This window comes from Gorilla gorilla, chromosome 6, assembly GCF_029281585.2.
Source record: "Gorilla gorilla gorilla isolate KB3781 chromosome 6, NHGRI_mGorGor1-v2.1_pri, whole genome shotgun sequence".
Taxonomy (NCBI): domain Eukaryota; kingdom Metazoa; phylum Chordata; class Mammalia; order Primates; family Hominidae; genus Gorilla; species Gorilla gorilla.
This window is the reverse complement of record NC_073230.2, coordinates 120,290,581-120,307,711: the sequence shown is the minus strand read 5'-3', so window position 1 is coordinate 120,307,711 and position 17,131 is coordinate 120,290,581. Positions and strand designations below refer to the sequence as shown.

The following is a 17,131-nucleotide window of genomic DNA, read 5'->3' as shown; positions in this document are numbered from 1 at the left end:
TTGAATCTTAAAATGTGGATAATGTTTTATGTGATATTATATGAAATTTCCAGTTTTCATTCTTAATAAATCTGTTCAATAAAACTCTAAGGAAAACTGTATGTGAGTTAATCAGGGTTTATCTTTACTACTACCTCTGCCCTGTCAGTTTTACTACTGTTATACCCGAGTTGAGTCTCTGGGTTTCTGGGACTTAAATGTTGTTTTGCCTCATATTCTCCTCCAGAGCTTTATCACTGTGGCCTCTTCCTGGTGCCTTTAGGTGCCACTTCCTTTTCAGAACTTTGTCGACTTGTTCTCTCTTATTAAAATTCTCCAGTGTTTTATTTTATTTTCCTGCATTCTCCTGTTTGTCCTTCCTAAGGTAACAGCGATCTACTTTTAAAAACTCAGCTATATTGATACATGTTAATACATGACTTAATCTCAGGTAACTTATGTATGAACGGTAGTGTTCAAAACAGAAGGCATTTATCCATCTCTACTGAAGGTGAAATTTAGAGAAAATAAGAACCTTGTGTTCACATCAAAATAGTCTGCATATATTACACCTATAGACAGCTTCCCTGCCTTTTTGCTTCCTTCCTAAATCATTTTTAGTCTTTCTACTGTACGCCAGACATGGCTCTATCTATTGGGAATATGCTGAAGAACAAAGAAGGAAAGATCAGTGAATGGGTAATAGAGAAAAACAGGAATACAGATTGAGAGTTCAGTTTAGATATGGTGTCCAAGGAAAGTCTATTTCAAGAGGTATTACATTGAAACTGAAGGAACAAAAGGAAGCAGGCATACACAAAGTGAAGGGAAGAATGTGCTAGCCAGAATGAACAGCATGTATAAAGGTTCTGAGGTGGAAAAAACTTGGCATGTTGCAAGATCTGGAGGAGGCCATGTGGCTGGAGCTTTACTAGGGCAAAGCTGGTGGAGGTATGTTTGGAGAGGTCAGTAGAAATCAGATCATTAATAGGATGGTAGGAAGTCATTGAGAGAGATTTTAAGTAAAGTGACTTCTATTTATAGTTTGACAGCTCTATATTAAAATAAATTGGATGGGGCAAGAATGGAAATAATGCATTTAGAGGTCTAAGAGAGGGGAAGTGGATTACTGTGAGTATAGAAAAAATGGAGATAAGTGGTCAGATTAAAAATATCCCTTTGCAGGTTCATACCGAGACTTTTTGGGTTGTATGGGAAATAGCATTTCAGGGAGAGAGAAGAAACAATGACCATGATCAGTTTTCTGTTTTGATCAGTAAATGATGGTTGTACCACAAAATGGGGTGGTGAAGGTTCCTCACTTTACAGAAGAGGAAAATAAAGCTTGAAGAGTTTATGGTGATCACAAGGTTACTTTCTCTTTCACCCTGCCTTTTCAAATTTAAATGAACACCTAGACCATCAAATTCTCTGTGCAGGAAATACATTTTTATTCTATGTTATGTCTCAAGGACTCAGCATGGGGCTGGCATTGATATCTTTCACTCATGTATTAAAAAGATACTGAGTTCACTAAGTGCCATTGTATATAGAGCAGGGACACAGAGAAATGGTCCCTCTCTTGCTGATAGTGGAGAAGACGGGACATTACACACTATGTGGTTGCTGAAGGAGCGAAGCACTGGGTGCGCAGGGAGCCAGGAAAGGATTCTGGGTGAATGTCATGTCTCAGCTGAATAGTGAAGGCTGAGTGGAAGTTAGAAAGGACAGGATATAGTGTGGTAGGCAGAGGTGATAGCTTGTGATTAGAGCCAGAATCTGAAAAGCTCAGAAAAGGAGTTCAAGTTGTATCCCTGTAGTTGAAGAGTTTAATTCAGAGAGACTAGAGAAAGGAAAAGTCACAGAAGTGAGCAGGGCATGTTATAATACTCCAAGAGCCATTTTAAGAACTTAGATATAATGTTGTGGTAGACAGGGGGACATTTATGATTTTTAGAAGAGGCATGACTTGATACAATTAACATTTAACAAAGACCCTTGTAATTGTAGTGTGAATAATAGATTGGAAAGGGATACAACCACTCAATAAATATTTGTTGATAATATTCTGCAAAAGTCTAGTATGCATAATAGGTAGTTGCAAGGATTTTCAGCTTGGTTAGGTTTAATCAGTGAGACTATTTGAAACTACCAGGGAGTGGTATAAACAGGTCCTCACTGAATCTTATTGCTACTTTATTCTGTTATTTAAATTTTTAGGCAGTTTGAGTTTAGCATATACATGGTTTGTTTTGGTAGTTTGCTGGGGTTTTGCATAACTTTTATGTTAGAAGGGTGTTAAATTTTAAAGAAATCATATAACTTTTTAGAGATTCGTGTATCTTTGAAAGAGGGAATACTTACTACTACAAAAATTTTAAGCTAGCTAGAATTACAGTGAAAGTTGACATATTTAAAATACTTCTAGACAATGCTCGGTGAAAAACGAACAGAAAATTATATATAATTATATTTGGGTAATTATAATAGCATTTTTAAGATCAATAAGATAATACAGAGAAATTCAAATGTCAGTTTATTACCAGTGTAAAATTGTATATGACCTTTATTCTTTTTTTTTGAGATGGAGTCTCACTCTGTCGCCAGACTGGAGTGCAGTGTTGAGATCTCGGCTCACTGCAACCTCCAACTCCCTGGTTCAAGGGATTCTCCTACCTCAGCCTCCTGAGTAGCTGGGATTACAGGCACGTGCCACCACGCCCAGCTAATTTTTGTATTTTTAGTAGAGACAGGGTTTCACCATGTTGGCCAGGATGGTCTCGATCTCCTGACCTCTTGATCTGCTCACCTCGGCCTCCCAAGGTGCTGGGATTACAGGCGTGAGTCACCGCACCCAGCCAACCTTTATTCTTTGTATTTTGTATATATGCAAAAAAGATTTTATAAAAATATAATATTTTAGTATATATCAAAAACTCCCAATTGACAAATTTAAGTTCTGGAAGTTTTCTATAAGTCAAATCTAACCTTCCTCCCAAATGCAAAAGTTATTTCTCCTCTACAATCCAGTATCAAATCTCTCTTTTAATATTGTCTTTTAAAATATTTTGGTTACTTAAAGTTCTTTCTTAAATACCTGTCTTGGCCTGTTTTGTGCCGCTATAACAGCCTACCTGAGACTGGGTAATTTATAATGAATAGAAATTTATTGGCTCATGGTTCTAGAGTCTGGGATGTCTAAGATTGAGCAGCTGGCATCTGGTGAGGGCCATCTTGCTGTTTCATCTTGTGGTGGAAGAGCAAAAAGAAGTCAAAAGAGGGTGAGAGATCAAACACACAGCCTCAGACTCTTTTGTAATTAGTGTGAATCTGCGCATAAAGGTGGAGCCTGCATGACCTAAACACCTCCCATTAGGCCTCACCTTTCAACCCTGTTGCATTGGGATTAAGTTTCTAAAACTTGCTTTTTGGAAGACACGTTCAAACCATAGCAATATTGAACTAATTTCTTCCTTTGAAAAATATGCCTTTTTGGTTCTAGCTCTATCCTCTGTGGTTTCAAGGATATGTTTAAATATTTCATATGTTATCAAGGCTAATTATTTATAAAGATTTATGCAGGAGCATTTACCATGGGAATGGTTTTACTTTAGATCATAATGAAATAGTTGTTTCAAGCCAGTTTCCTTTCTGTATTTATATGTGTTTAGGTATGTTAAGACTGGATTGAAAGTCTCATTTGGTGTATATATACACGTACAAATTCATATGTATGTAACTATGTTTTTTTAAACATTGATTGCAGTTTACATCATTTATTCATATATTCATTCATTATGTTTGCTGAGTATTTTCTGTTTCCCTCCATTAGAATGCAAGAGACAGGTGCCTAGAACAGTGGCTCACAGTAAATATTTGTTAAATGAATAAAATTGATTTAATATCTTGAGAACTTTTCTGTGTGATGTATTGGCTACCGGAATTATCACTGAGAGGTTAAGTTATATTAAAGATCGATTACACAGCTGATTAGTAGAAGAATTATTACTAGAATCCAATTGTTCTCAATATTGCTCTGCTGAATTCATTGCTGCAGAATGTCATCTTTGAAAAATTCTAACATATACTTAATATTTTTGGTGAAAATTAAAAATTGAAGTATATCATACAAACAGAAACGTGCACACATCTTGAAAGTACAGCTTGATGAACTTTTCCAGAGTATTGGTCCATGTAATTATCATACTGATCAATATCGATAAAGAACATTTCCTCCCTCATGTGACCTTCTTGTCTTTACCCAGATGACTTTTGTCTCCATAGGTTAGATTTGCCAGAAGTGTGTATTAATCAAAATCGTACTTATAGTAAGTACTCTTTTGTGCCTGACTTCTTTCACTGACCATTGTGCAGGTGAGGTTCATTCCTGCTATTTATAACAGAAGTTCAATGTTGTTTTGCTATGTAGTATTCCTTTGTAAGACTGTTCTACGATTTATGTTTCCATCCTCTTGTTAATAGACATTTGGGTTGTTTCCAGTTTTTGGCTACTACAAATGCTTGAACTTTCCTGTACATTTGTGAATTTCTCTTTGGTATAAATCTAGGAGTGGACTTCCTGGGACCTAGGATATGTACATACATGTTCTGCCCTAGGAGATACAGCTAAAGAATTCTCCAAAGTGGTTCTATTATGTTCTATATTTGAAAGTATGGTGGACATTAGAGATGTGTTTTGAGGAAATAGGGATCATATTGGCTGAAAACATACACAGTCTTAATTCTTAAAGAATCTAAATAGGATATAATTACTTTGTTTTTTAAGAACAACTAGAATAACATCTTTTATATTTTTCTGTTTATCCCAGCTTTTCCTTTGACATAGGAAAAAGTTGAATGGATGTATTATCAGGCTGTCATCTCTTTGAAGTACAAAGAAGTCTGTAACAGAACAAAAAATTTCAAATATTCAGGGATCATATTGAATTACTATAGATATATTTGTTGCCCAATAATAATGATTCTTTTTGCACTGTGTATGCTACAAAACTTGAAGTCAGGGAAAAGGAACTTTCGGATTTCAGTTCATTTGATACCCAATAACTTTTTTTTCTATTTTTTCCACATGTACTAGAGTTTCTTGATTATGTTTAATATGTTACAGTGAATTGTTTCTAGAGTATTCTGTATATAGAATGGTAGTGTCAGTGATCTACAAAGAATTGATATTTCTTTGACAACTATAATTGCCTGAGAATCCCAACTAGCACTCTGGGGGGCTATGTGCAGTTCTTAAACCATGTGTTTTGGAACATAGCATCCTTATTTGATATGGCTTTTGAATGCTATTTTAGCCTCAGTTCCTTTCAGTATGGTGTTTGGAAGGTATTTTGATATATTACAGAAGGCTAACTAGTCAATTTTCACCAAAATTCTTTTACTATGCAAGTATAGGTACAGAATTAAAAGTTGAGTTGAAGTCTTTGAATGAGATAGAGGACTGAAAACATTACTAGCTTTTGTATCTTTGTTTCATGTTCAATTGTACTGAATAGTTTTTATCTAGTTGAGAGGAGTGGTGTAGTTTGTTTAATTACTCCTCCTTACTTCCAGTTTTTTCAGTCACTATTTCTGCAATTTTGATTGGTTAAACTCTTTGCTTCACTGTGTCTTAGTTGCTTCATCTGTAAAATGCGGTGTGGGGCTAAGCTGGTTCTTCCTAGAGCTAATGTCAAGGTGTATGTTCCATATATTTATGTAGGGTATTAGGTGTATATTAATAAAGAACAATTTACATGGGCCTCTCTTTTTTTTAATTCTTCTTAATTGCAAGTGGAAGGAATTATTTCAGAGAGAAATACTCTCTCTTTTTAGAGAGAATAACTATCTTCCCTTTACTTAGCTTCATGGCTGGTGCTAAATGAACCAGGGAGGAGAGAGATCTGCTGAATCATGGCATTGAATTTGGTGTTCTAAGCATTATAATTTCTGATGAATAGTCTCAAGAGGCTTCTGCAAAATGATACATTCTGACATCCAGTGACCTTTTAAACTAATATTTCTATTATATAATTCAGTTGCTTCTGTTTCCTGAAAGTAACAACGTTAGTTTGTACTGAGGTAGATAATGATTTTGTTAGCAATTTCCTTTGTGGTAAGTGTTTTTACAGTAATTTAGTTTGAAGGAAGAATCGTTTGTACAAATAAAATCCAGAGGAGCTCACTTGTAGTGTACTGGGATCAAGAAAAAAGGTAGTTATTGACTCCTGGGACAATATTCTTGAGACTCAGGATAAATAGTTGTATTGACAGAATTTATTTTTGGTGAAGCTTGTTGCCAACTGCAAATCTTAAGCATGCGCACATGCATGCAATATTGGGGCAAAGGGACAAGAATGTGGAATTCCTGCTAATTCTTTCTATTGCTAGTTCTTTCTCATTAATGGATAAAAATTACAAACCTAGATTTCTTTATTCACAAGACAGTAATACCTCACAGAGTATATAGTAAGTGTTAGTGAAACGATAATCAGAGCCAGTGTCTGGCTAAATGATGCTAGATAAGGATCAACAATTTTTATTTCCTTCATGTGTGCTTTTTGTGCTATAAGATCCTAAACTAACTCCCAAGTAGGTAAAGCAATTTATTTTTCATAAACTTTTACTATTAAGTGTACTTATTATATATGATTGTTTGATTTATGGCATATCCATTAATTATTTTTACCAATGTAGTTTATTATTGAGAACCTAGTCCCCATTTATGCAATAACAATTTACTGTAACTAGAATGACAGGGGTGGGGGTAGATGGTTGAACTTTAATTTTATATTCTTATCTAAAATATTGAGATTCATAGCAAAAAAAGGGGGGGGAGGAACATGCTAAGGAGAAAAAAAATAGCAATAGCATTTCTTTCCTTCACAGTTTGCTTCTATTCTTTAATCACACATAACTTCTACACATCTTTCCTACAAACCCTCTCCTCTGTTAAACCGATCTCATCTTTGCCCTACAGTTATCATCTCCGCCACTGGGCATTTGATTGCAGAACTTTCTCTTCTCTACCATAGTTGAGGTCCTGCCTCCTCCATGAAGTGCTTTCACTGTGCTTCTGCCCTTGCCTTCTTCCTTTGTCTCACTCTCTTCTCTGTCTCACCTACTTGCCACCTAGCACAAGTTGCCCTGAATCGTAATCTATCCTTTTATGTGTGTTTTAACTCTCCAACTGGATTATGTGCAGAGGCAGTCCTTTTTATTTCTTTGTATCTCTGGTAAACCTCATAGAGGCCTTCACATGACAGATTTTTAGTGAATGTTTGTTGATGCTTTTGCTGGTTTTGCTTCTGCTAATGTTGATGAAAAAGAAGGAAAATCTAATCCTGAATGTATGGTACTTAGTTTTTCTGTTTGCCTTGGGTAACTAAGACACTCTAGGTTTAACTAATTTGAGGTCAGACTTGGTTCATCTTGCTGAATGGTTGATTCATTTATTTGTCAGCCTACCTGCCCATTCAACTGTCCATCCATCTGCCCATGTATGGTACTTAGTTTCTCTGTTTACCTTGGGTAACTAAGACACTCTAGGTTTAACTAATTTGAGGTCAGACTTGGTTCATCTTGCTGAATGGTTGATTCATTTATTTGTCAGCCTACCTGCCCATTCAACTGTCCATCCCTCTGCCCATTCATTGGTCCAGTTCATCCATCCATCCATCCATCCATCCATTCATCCATCCATCCATCCATCCTTCCATCCAAATAATTTAATTAATACCTTCAGTTAGATACTGCAAAATATGTGCTGGGAGCCACGGAAGATAGAAAAAAAGTAATTAACAGGGGGTGATTATGGCATAATTTCTATTATTGGCTATTCTTAAATAATTTTTATATCTTCAAATAACTTTAAAAGACAGGCAAATCAATATCTATTTGTGTTTCTAAGTTAAAATAAACTATTTAATGTATTACTTTTTATAATTCTCTGATTTTTTTTAAAAAAGAAAACCCAGACATTTCATTTAGCTGACAGCTGTGGATGTTTGTTGCATTAGATAGATTTTTTATCTTAATATAGAAATCTTACTGAACCAAGAAAGTATTGCAGAATTTCTGAAGGCCGAATATTCAGACTTAAATAATAACAATGTAGGCTTGCTTTTCATTAACTTGACTAAAATTTAAAGTTGGAGTTGAGAAAAGATTGGAACAATTGACATTAAATATATATGATGCTTATGAATCTGTGTTTGGCACTATTTTCACTTATTTTGTTTACCTTATCAAGACTAGTTTCTGTTAAGCCACTTTACCTTATTCAGTATAAATAAGACTGAGTACGAAAATTCTAAAAAAAAAAAGTCTACTTCTGAGAAACGCAACTTGATTAATCAATAATGTAAACATGAATTCATTTTGGGTAAAATTAATTTAGCAGAAAGATCTGATCAATACTATAAAATAAGTGTGCTTTATTATGAAGATAATTGAAGAGATAACTTTCATTGAGAAAGAGCAAGAAATTATATAACAAAATGGGCAGAATGAAACATGAATGCATGAATATGAAAAAGAACTTATTAGAAATTGTGGAATTGAAAAATGTGATTGAAATTAAAACACTACTGTAGACAAGATAAACTCTAGAAAATTTACTGTTAGAGATAATTTTTAAGCTGAAAGAGTATTGAGAGATCCACCCCAAATCAAAGATAGATAAAACATATAAAAATATGGTTGAGACTACAAGTTAGGTTGAAAAGTGTCATCATAACTAAAAGTATCTAAAACATTTTAAACACATAATATTTTTATTTCTTTATCTCCCATTCACTTTAAAATAAGGCCTGGTGTGGTGGCTCACACCTGTAATCCCAGCACTTTGGGAGGCTGAGGTGGGTGGGTTGCTTGAGCTCAGGAGTTCAAGACCAGCCTGGGCAACATAGTGGGACCCTGTCTCTACAAAAAACTTAAAAAAAAAAAAAAAATAGCCGGCCGGGCGGCACACACCTGTAGTCTCAGCTAGTTGGGGGGCTGAGGCAGGAGGATTTCTTCCTGGGAGGTTGAGGCTGCAGTGAGCCAACATTGTGCCTCTGCCCTCCAGCCTGGATGACACAGTGAGATCCCGTCTCAAAACAAACAACAACAAAAACTTAAGATGAAATTAAGTATACTTGAAACCATTTTTTTGACAAAACAATTTAAACATCAATTAAGTATCTATTGATGTACAAAGTACAAGAACGTTCTTACCCTTTTTAGCCAAGAGCAATTCCTACCCCATAGGTAATTATTATTCATTTGATGTATATCATCCCAGATAACTTTATTCCTGTGTATTTCCATGCAATTATATACATACATGTAGAAATATATACTTTCCTGCTGTTTTATAAGAAGGATCAAATTTGTGCATATTACACACCTTTAAACGATTTACAATAAATGTCATCATGTCACAATAAATGTTAGAGAACTTTCCATGTTGTTTATGTAGCTCAAACTCATTCTTTTAAACTGTCCTGTTGTGTACTTTGGTATGTGTATTTCCTAGTCTTTTTAGTAATTTTCTTACTGATGGACATTTAGGCTGTTTCTACTTACTGCTGCTATAAACAGCATTTCAATAAACTTTCTCGTATTTCTTAAGTTATTAGTGATCTTGGAGATCTCTTCATGTTCTCATGTTTATTTCACCTGTAAATTTCATGTTGATAACTTTTACCTATTTTTATTTTGAGTTGTTCTATATAATATTAACCTTTCATCTTTGTGCTGTAGATATTTCCTCCCTGTCCATTTGCCATTTAGCTTTGTTATATTTCCACTCTTTAGACATTTTACATTTCATGTTGTCTGGCTGACTTTTTTGGGACTCTCCAGGCTTATAATAACAGAGAGATATTTGGTAGTCATCCTCATATCTGTTACTATTTAAAGGGATGCATCCATTTCATCAAATATGGTTTTAAATATGTAAGATCTGTTCCAAAGAGAAGGTGAGGGAGGCTGAAACCTAGCTCTAGTTTGTATCTTTTCTATAAAGAAAAGTTTTTTTAGGTCTCTTTTTCTGTCTCCTCTGCTTCTTATGCCAATGCTAAGGTTTAGATTCCAGAAGAGCATCGGTAAGTGTGAATCTCAGCTAAGCTTATGGGACTTGGCCTATAAACTGCTCCTGCTACAGGTTCAAAGACCAATGAAAGCTTCTTGTTAGAGCTCTCTGTGGAATGATTAACAGTATAAGAGTGATATGCCTCAAGAAAGAAGAGATGTGTCTCAAATTTCTGAATTCCATCGTTACCTGACTGATATTACCCCAAATCAACCTTTCTCTTCTGTTTTTTTCTGTGTACTGAGAGACGTTAGGAAAAGTGAGGGAAATGGAAGAAATACAAGTGAAGGTTTAAAAAACAATAAATTTAGTAGTCTGGTATTATCTTACATACTTGGGCAATCAGTGCCATCAACCTCTAGGGAGCTAAATTCCCTGGAAGTCTTTTGCACTGCCAGGACCAAGTTGAAAAAAGGATGAGAACATAGAGCATACCTGGGCACTGTTTCTTTAGTCATGCATGTATGAAATGCCATGTTATACAAATTAGCTTATTACCCTGAATGCCTTTATGAGCTGGGAATTTAATTCTTTTTTATTTTTAAAATGTCACTGATAGAAATGTTAAGGCTATGAATTTTTCTCTGACCATTGCTTTAAAAATACTTGATCAACCTAAGTGCCAATCAACTGATGCATGCATAAAGAAAATGTGGTATATATACCCAGTGGAATATTATTCTGCCATAAAAAAGAATGAAATCCTATCATGTACAGCAACACGGATGAAACAGAAGGCCGTTTTGTTAAGTGAAATAAGCCAAGCACAGAAAGGCACATATAACATGTTCACATTCATGTGGGAGCTAAAAAAGTGAATGTCAGGAACACAGAGAGTAGATTTGTAGTTACCAGAGGCTGGGAAGTGGAAGAGGGGAGGAGGAGATGAAGGGGGGAAATATATATATATAAAATATGTATTTATTACCACCAAATTATACACTTAAAAATGGTATAGATGATAAATTACATATGTATATTTTACATCAATATAAATAAAAATATTTTGATATGTAGTGTGCTTATAATTGTTTAAAATATATTTTCTACTTTTAGCTTGTATTTACCCCTTCACCTAAGAGTTGTTTAAGAAAACGTTTTTTTCTAAAAGAAGATATACAGGTTGAAGAGTGTATTAGGGTTTTCTAGAGGGAGAGAACTAATAAGTTAGATGTGTATATAAAGGGGAGTTTATTAAGGCGTATTGACTCACATGATCACAAGGTGAGATCCCACAATAGGCCATCTGCAAGCTGCGGAGCAAGGAAGCCAGTCTGAGTTACAAAGGTGAAGAACTTGGAGTCCAATGTTCAAGGGCAGGAAGGACCCAGCACGGGAGAAAGATGTAGGCTGGGAGACTATGCCAGTCTAGTCTTTTCATGTTCTGCCTGCTTTTATTCTGGCTACACTGTCAGCTGATTAATTAGATGATGCCCACCCAGATTGAGGGTGGGTCTGTCTCTCCTTTGTCTCTCAAATGTTAATCTCCTTTGGTAGCACCCTCACAGACACACCTAGGGAGCTTTGCATCCTTCAATCCAATCAATATTACAATCCACTCAATATTTACCATCACAAGTCGACCCCTTGTCAACTTGAACCCATATACATTTCCTGAAATCATAAATAGTCTTCAAATAAAGACCATAATAAGATCATAATTATGCCTAACATAATAAAACTATCCTTCGTACAACCAGGAATGCACAAATCCCCAACCCAAATGCTATTATGTAAGGTTAACAACACTTAAATGCTGATAGCAAGTCAATGAATCTTATGTCACATTTAAAGGAAAAAGGAAATAAAATGAAGATATTTTCTTGTATAAATATGTACATGCACAAACATGTTCTTGACAAAAGAAGGAGGAATTACTCATTACAATTACAGTCCTTGTTTGTGCAACTGGTCACGTGCTGGTATTGATGACTACCTTCTTCTACTACCCATTCTGTATTCCCTTTGCCTTCAGCAAGCACCTGAGCAGGTCTTGTTTTTTTACTGGTGGAGTGACACAAACCTTCATTCCTGAAGGGTCTGGGCTATTTGTAGCCCTGACTGGATTGGGCTGTTGTAGTTTCCCATTGACCTTAATCAGAGGGCATGGTAATACTAAGAGACACCCTAAGGGATCTCCTGTATTCCAGATATCCCTTACCTCCATTGTGGAGTAGTAGACTGATTTCATTTAATCCAATCAAGTTGACAGTATTAACCATCGCAAGGAGCCTTTTTTAAAAAGTGCTTAAATAGTTTCTAGTTTTATTTTAATTTTGGTTAGAAAATATTTCTTATAGCATTACTATTTTATAGAACATACTGATATTTTCCTTATCACCTAATATATGATCAGTTTTTGTGATGCTCCACATGCATTTGAGAGAAAAGTTTATTTTTAGGGTGTAAAGTTTGACATATATTCATAAAATCTACCTTATTAGTTATATTGTAGGTGTTTTTAAATTTTCATTTTACATGTTTATTGATCTGCCTTGTTCTAAGTAGTATGCTAAAATCTCGTATTATTAGTGTTCTTTTTGTGACTTCTGGCATCTCTTATAGTTTTGTTTTACAAAAAGGTACTATATTATTTGGTACATAGATATTTATATTTAATATGTCTTTATTGTGATTTTGGCTTTAGCGTTAAAACGTGTCCTTCTTTGTTACATTTAATGCTTTTTGGCTTGCATTTGATTTTATATGATTTTCTTTCAGTTGGTAGGTTAAGTGCCTGCACAATTATTGAAAAGACTGATGTTTTGATTTTAATTTTGTCATATTATAAATATTATGCATGCTATATTATATTTGCTTGGCTTCTTTCTCTAGTAACCTTTTTTACTATTCGATTTTTGAAGTTTTTTTTTTCTAGGAAGGTTTTATTTTGGTCTAGATGATGTGTTTATACTTATTTCTTTACTAACGTCCTTATTCCCCATTTAAACATTATGACCTTTTAACATCTGGTTATTCGGCTGTTATTGATATTCTTTAGTTCCTGCCTCATGCCTATAAAACAGCCTTTTTGTCTTACTGTTTTTGTGGCATTATTTCTACTTTGAGAAAATAGCACATAATATATAGCATATAGCACATAATGTATTTTCCCATGTGTCTTACACCTACAAATAAATATATATATGTATACTATTAGTTTTTTTGCTTAACTTTCCCAGTTAATAACAAGTTGGGTTAAGGTCATCTTCTAGTAGATTCCTTAAGAACTCATGGATACAGAATTCCTTGAATTCTTGCATGTTAAAAACTTTTTTTATAGCTTTGATACTCGAAGGCAGCTTGGCTATATACAAATCCTTGGATTTCCCTTTATTTCCTGGAGCCTTATGGAAATGCTGCCCCATTGGTATCTTGCTTTGAATCTTTTTAAAATTTGTAAATTGATAATTTATAATTGTATTAATTTATGGAGTATAAAGTGATATATGATCCATGAATACAATGTGGAATAATTAAATCAAGTTAGTTAACAACATATTCAATACCTCAAATACCTTTTTTTGTGGTGAGAACATTTGAATGTTACTCTCTTAGCAATTTTAAGATGTGCAGTACTCTATTATTGACTATAATCATCATGCTGTGCAACAGAACTAAAAAAAGCATATTTCTCCTGAGATTTTATACCCTTTGATTATCATTTCCCCATTCCTTACTGCCCGAACTTCTTTAACCACCATCCTACTCTCTGCTTCTATGAGTTAGGTTATTGTAGATTTCACATGTAAGTGAGAACATGTGATATTTGTCTTTGTTTGCCTTATTTATTTCACTTAGCATAATGTTCTCCATTTTCACACATGCTGCTACAAATGACAGAATCCTTCTTTTTAAGGGCTGAATAGAATTTCACTGTGTATATTTACCACATTTTCTTTATCCATTCATCCATTGATGGGCACTTAGGTTGATTCCATAACTTAGCGATGGTGAATAGTGCTGCAATAAACATGGAATGCAGACATTTCTTCAACAAACTGATTTCAAATCTTTTAGGTGAACACCCAGAAGTGGGATTGCTGGGTCATATGCTAATTCTATTTTTAGTTTTTTGAGGAACTTCCGTACAGTTTTTTCATAATCGATATACTAATATATATTCGCACCAACAGTATACAAGGATTCCCTTTTCTCCACATCCTTGTCAATATTTGTTAACTTTTGTCTTTTTGATAATAGCCATTCTGATAAGTGTAAGATGATATCTCATTGTGGTCTTTAATTTGCATTTCTCTAATGATTAGCGATATTGAACATTTTTTCGTAGGTCTGCTGGACATTTGTATGTCTTCTTTTGAGAAATTTTTATTCAGATATCTTGACCATTTTTAAATTGGATTTTTGGTTTTCTTGCTATTGAGTCATTTGAGCTTTATGTATGTTTTGTATACTAACCTCTTGTTGGATATGAATCTTATTTTTGATAAATCTATTGCCAGTCTAATTCTTTTACTTGTGTATGTTGTTTGAATTCATTTGCCTGGATTCCCTGAGGATTTTTCGTTTATCTTGAATGTCTACTACTTTTACTAAAATATGTCTCTGAGTTGATTGTTACAAGTTTTTTTTCCCCCCCACCCCGTGGCTAGTGGGCCCTTTCAGTATATAAGTTCTGGTTGTTTGTGTTTGAATACTTTCTTGGTTAGAATTTCATTATTAGTCGTATTTTATTTTAAAAAGTCTTCTTCAGAAATTCCATTTATATATAAATTGTATCTTCTTTTTCCTGTCTTCCATTTCAACCACTTTCTCTTTGACCCTTTTTACTTTTTTCTCTATTTCATTTTATTCGTTTAGTTGATTTTCTACTATTTTTCCAGTGTCTCTTATTGCATTTTCTTTCAAGTCTGTTTTTCCTTGAGCATCTTGTAATTTACGTTCCATTTCTGATGTGATTTTGTATTTTTCTTCTCTTTTCTTTCTGTGTTCAATCAACTGGTGTTTTATTTTTTCCTTTTAAAATTTTCTGGTCATTCATTTCTCTACTTAGTTTTTAATTCTTATTTCAAGGTTGTTTTTTAAATCTACCTAATTGCAGAATTTATGGATATTTATTAGTTTTGAGTGTTATGGTTTTCTTCTGTCTTGCCACTGTCTTGCCAGTGTCTTGCCATTTGTTTGTGTTAGAGGGTGGAATTTTTTATCACCTTAATTGTTTGGGTCCTTATTTTCAATTTTCTTTTTATGCTAGGTTTTTGTTTATCTGTATGTTGGGATGGCTTAACATTTCTAGTTCAAGAGCACCCTCTCCTGTTATTGTAAGCAAAGTATTGTTTCTTTACTGGATGGCATGGTTTTCAAATGGCATATGCCTTCCAATTTTTAAATTTTCTTTTGTTTTATGTAATTCAAAATGTTCCCCCCTTTTTCTCTCTCTAATGTATAGTTTCCAAAGAAACCTCTCCTGTTGTTTTAGCTGTCTTTTCTCTCCAAAGTGACGCCTTTACAAGGTGGCTTGTCATGTCCCATGTGCCTTTTCAAGTCTCCTTTCTGTTATCAGTGTTCTGAGCTAACTGTTCACTTTTCAGTATATATAGGGCCAAGGGCTGAGTTTCTTTCTGTTTCTAGCAGTGGTTTTAAATCATGGTTCAACCTGCCCTTAACTCCTCTCTGCTCTCATTTGTGTAGTTTCTCCTGAACTGCTCTTGGTCTCCATGAAGGCTACTGGCAGGAGCACATGAGAGAGGTAGGTAGATCTTGATGTTTATATTTATATTTACAAGTACATTGAAGTTTGGAGTTTCCTTGTTTTCTAGTTATGTTGAGATAGGGTGTGTAGTTTTAATTCTTCTCCTTCTCTTTTTTTTCCTCTTCCTGTTTCTGTTTCTTTTCAGGATATTTTGGTACTTTCAAATTTATACCTCTGCCACAGCTTCAGCTGCCTAGAATCCTCTCTATTAATGCATTCTTAATAGCACTCAACATCCTGTAGCAACTTAAATGTTTCCTATCTTGGCTTATTATGAATTTAAATACTGAATAACATGATTGTACGTGAAAGCTTTTCAAAGATGTGACGATCTTTTAAATTATTGTAGGCTTTATGAGACACCTAGTCTGAGCAGGTTAGGAAAAAGTAGATTCTGAGGTCTTACCAAGGTCTTACTAATGTAAAAATCAATGGCTTTTTTTTCTCTCTGTTATTAATGGTTAGGGTCCCAATGTTTTTTTGTGAGACTAAATAATAAAATAATGATCTTTTTAAGTGTGGTGCATCATTGACTGCTGTCTTTTTATCTGAGAAAACTATGTATGTTTAGTAAGTCCAAGGGCACGTTGAAGTTTCATGTGGAATAGTTACATGGGAATTTGCTGCAGCAATTACTCTGCTGTTTAATGACAAGTAATTATCCACATCACTTCCCAAGCTATACATCTCTCTCTCTCTTGCCCTTCAGCATTATGAACATCCCACCCATGGGCATGAGCATTTATTCTACACAGTATCCAGCTGTTACCTACTCTAAGACGTAACACACCTCTAGTTTTTATAACTAATTCTAAGCCTTGCTGTATTGGGGCTTGTAAAATATAAACCCTTACTTTTTATAATTGCCATTTACTTTATATTCTTCAAACTTTGTAATGCTTTTAGAATTTGTGGGCCCTGAAATAATTTTTGTACCAATAAGGAGCAAGAAGGGATAGTTGCTTTTCTACTGGGGAAAACTCAGTAACCATGTAAATGCATTTCTAAGTATCATTCTGTGGGCTCCTATTTAGTTCTAGCTGCCATGTATTTCATTGTAATATGTCATAATTGCAGTCATATTGTTTAAATTATTTTTCCTGAATTAAATCAGTTTTTGAAACATCTTTAATATTCCTTTGTAACTTGCCACTGGGTGGAAAAGAACCCCAGCTGTATTGACAGTTTTCAGAATAACTTTTAAGAGCTTATAGGAGAATACTCTGAGAGAGCTGTTTTAATGGTGCTGTTTTCAAAAATCGTACAAGTTCTCTGAGTAAGATTGGATCTTTGTAGTTTCATTAGTTCTATTATGACTGAGAGGTCATGTGGTTTTTTAAAAATATTTTTTAGCTTAATGATGA

At 34.4% G+C, this 17,131-nt stretch overlaps 1 protein-coding gene across 8 annotated transcripts in view; it reads left to right on the top strand.

The window, feature by feature from the left end:
• IMMP2L (inner mitochondrial membrane peptidase subunit 2) overlaps positions 1 to 17,131 on the top strand; it is an 888,292-nt gene that overhangs the window by 211,542 nt on the left and 659,619 nt on the right. For 2 of the 8 annotated variants that reach the window (XR_008667324.2, XR_010134733.1), the window contains exon 4: positions 15,707 to 15,764. The exons of the other annotated variants lie outside the window; for them this stretch is intronic. The gene's annotated coding sequence lies outside the window, so the exon portion shown is untranslated. The remainder of the gene's footprint in view (positions 1 to 15,706; positions 15,765 to 17,131) is intronic. 8 annotated transcript variants of the gene reach the window in all.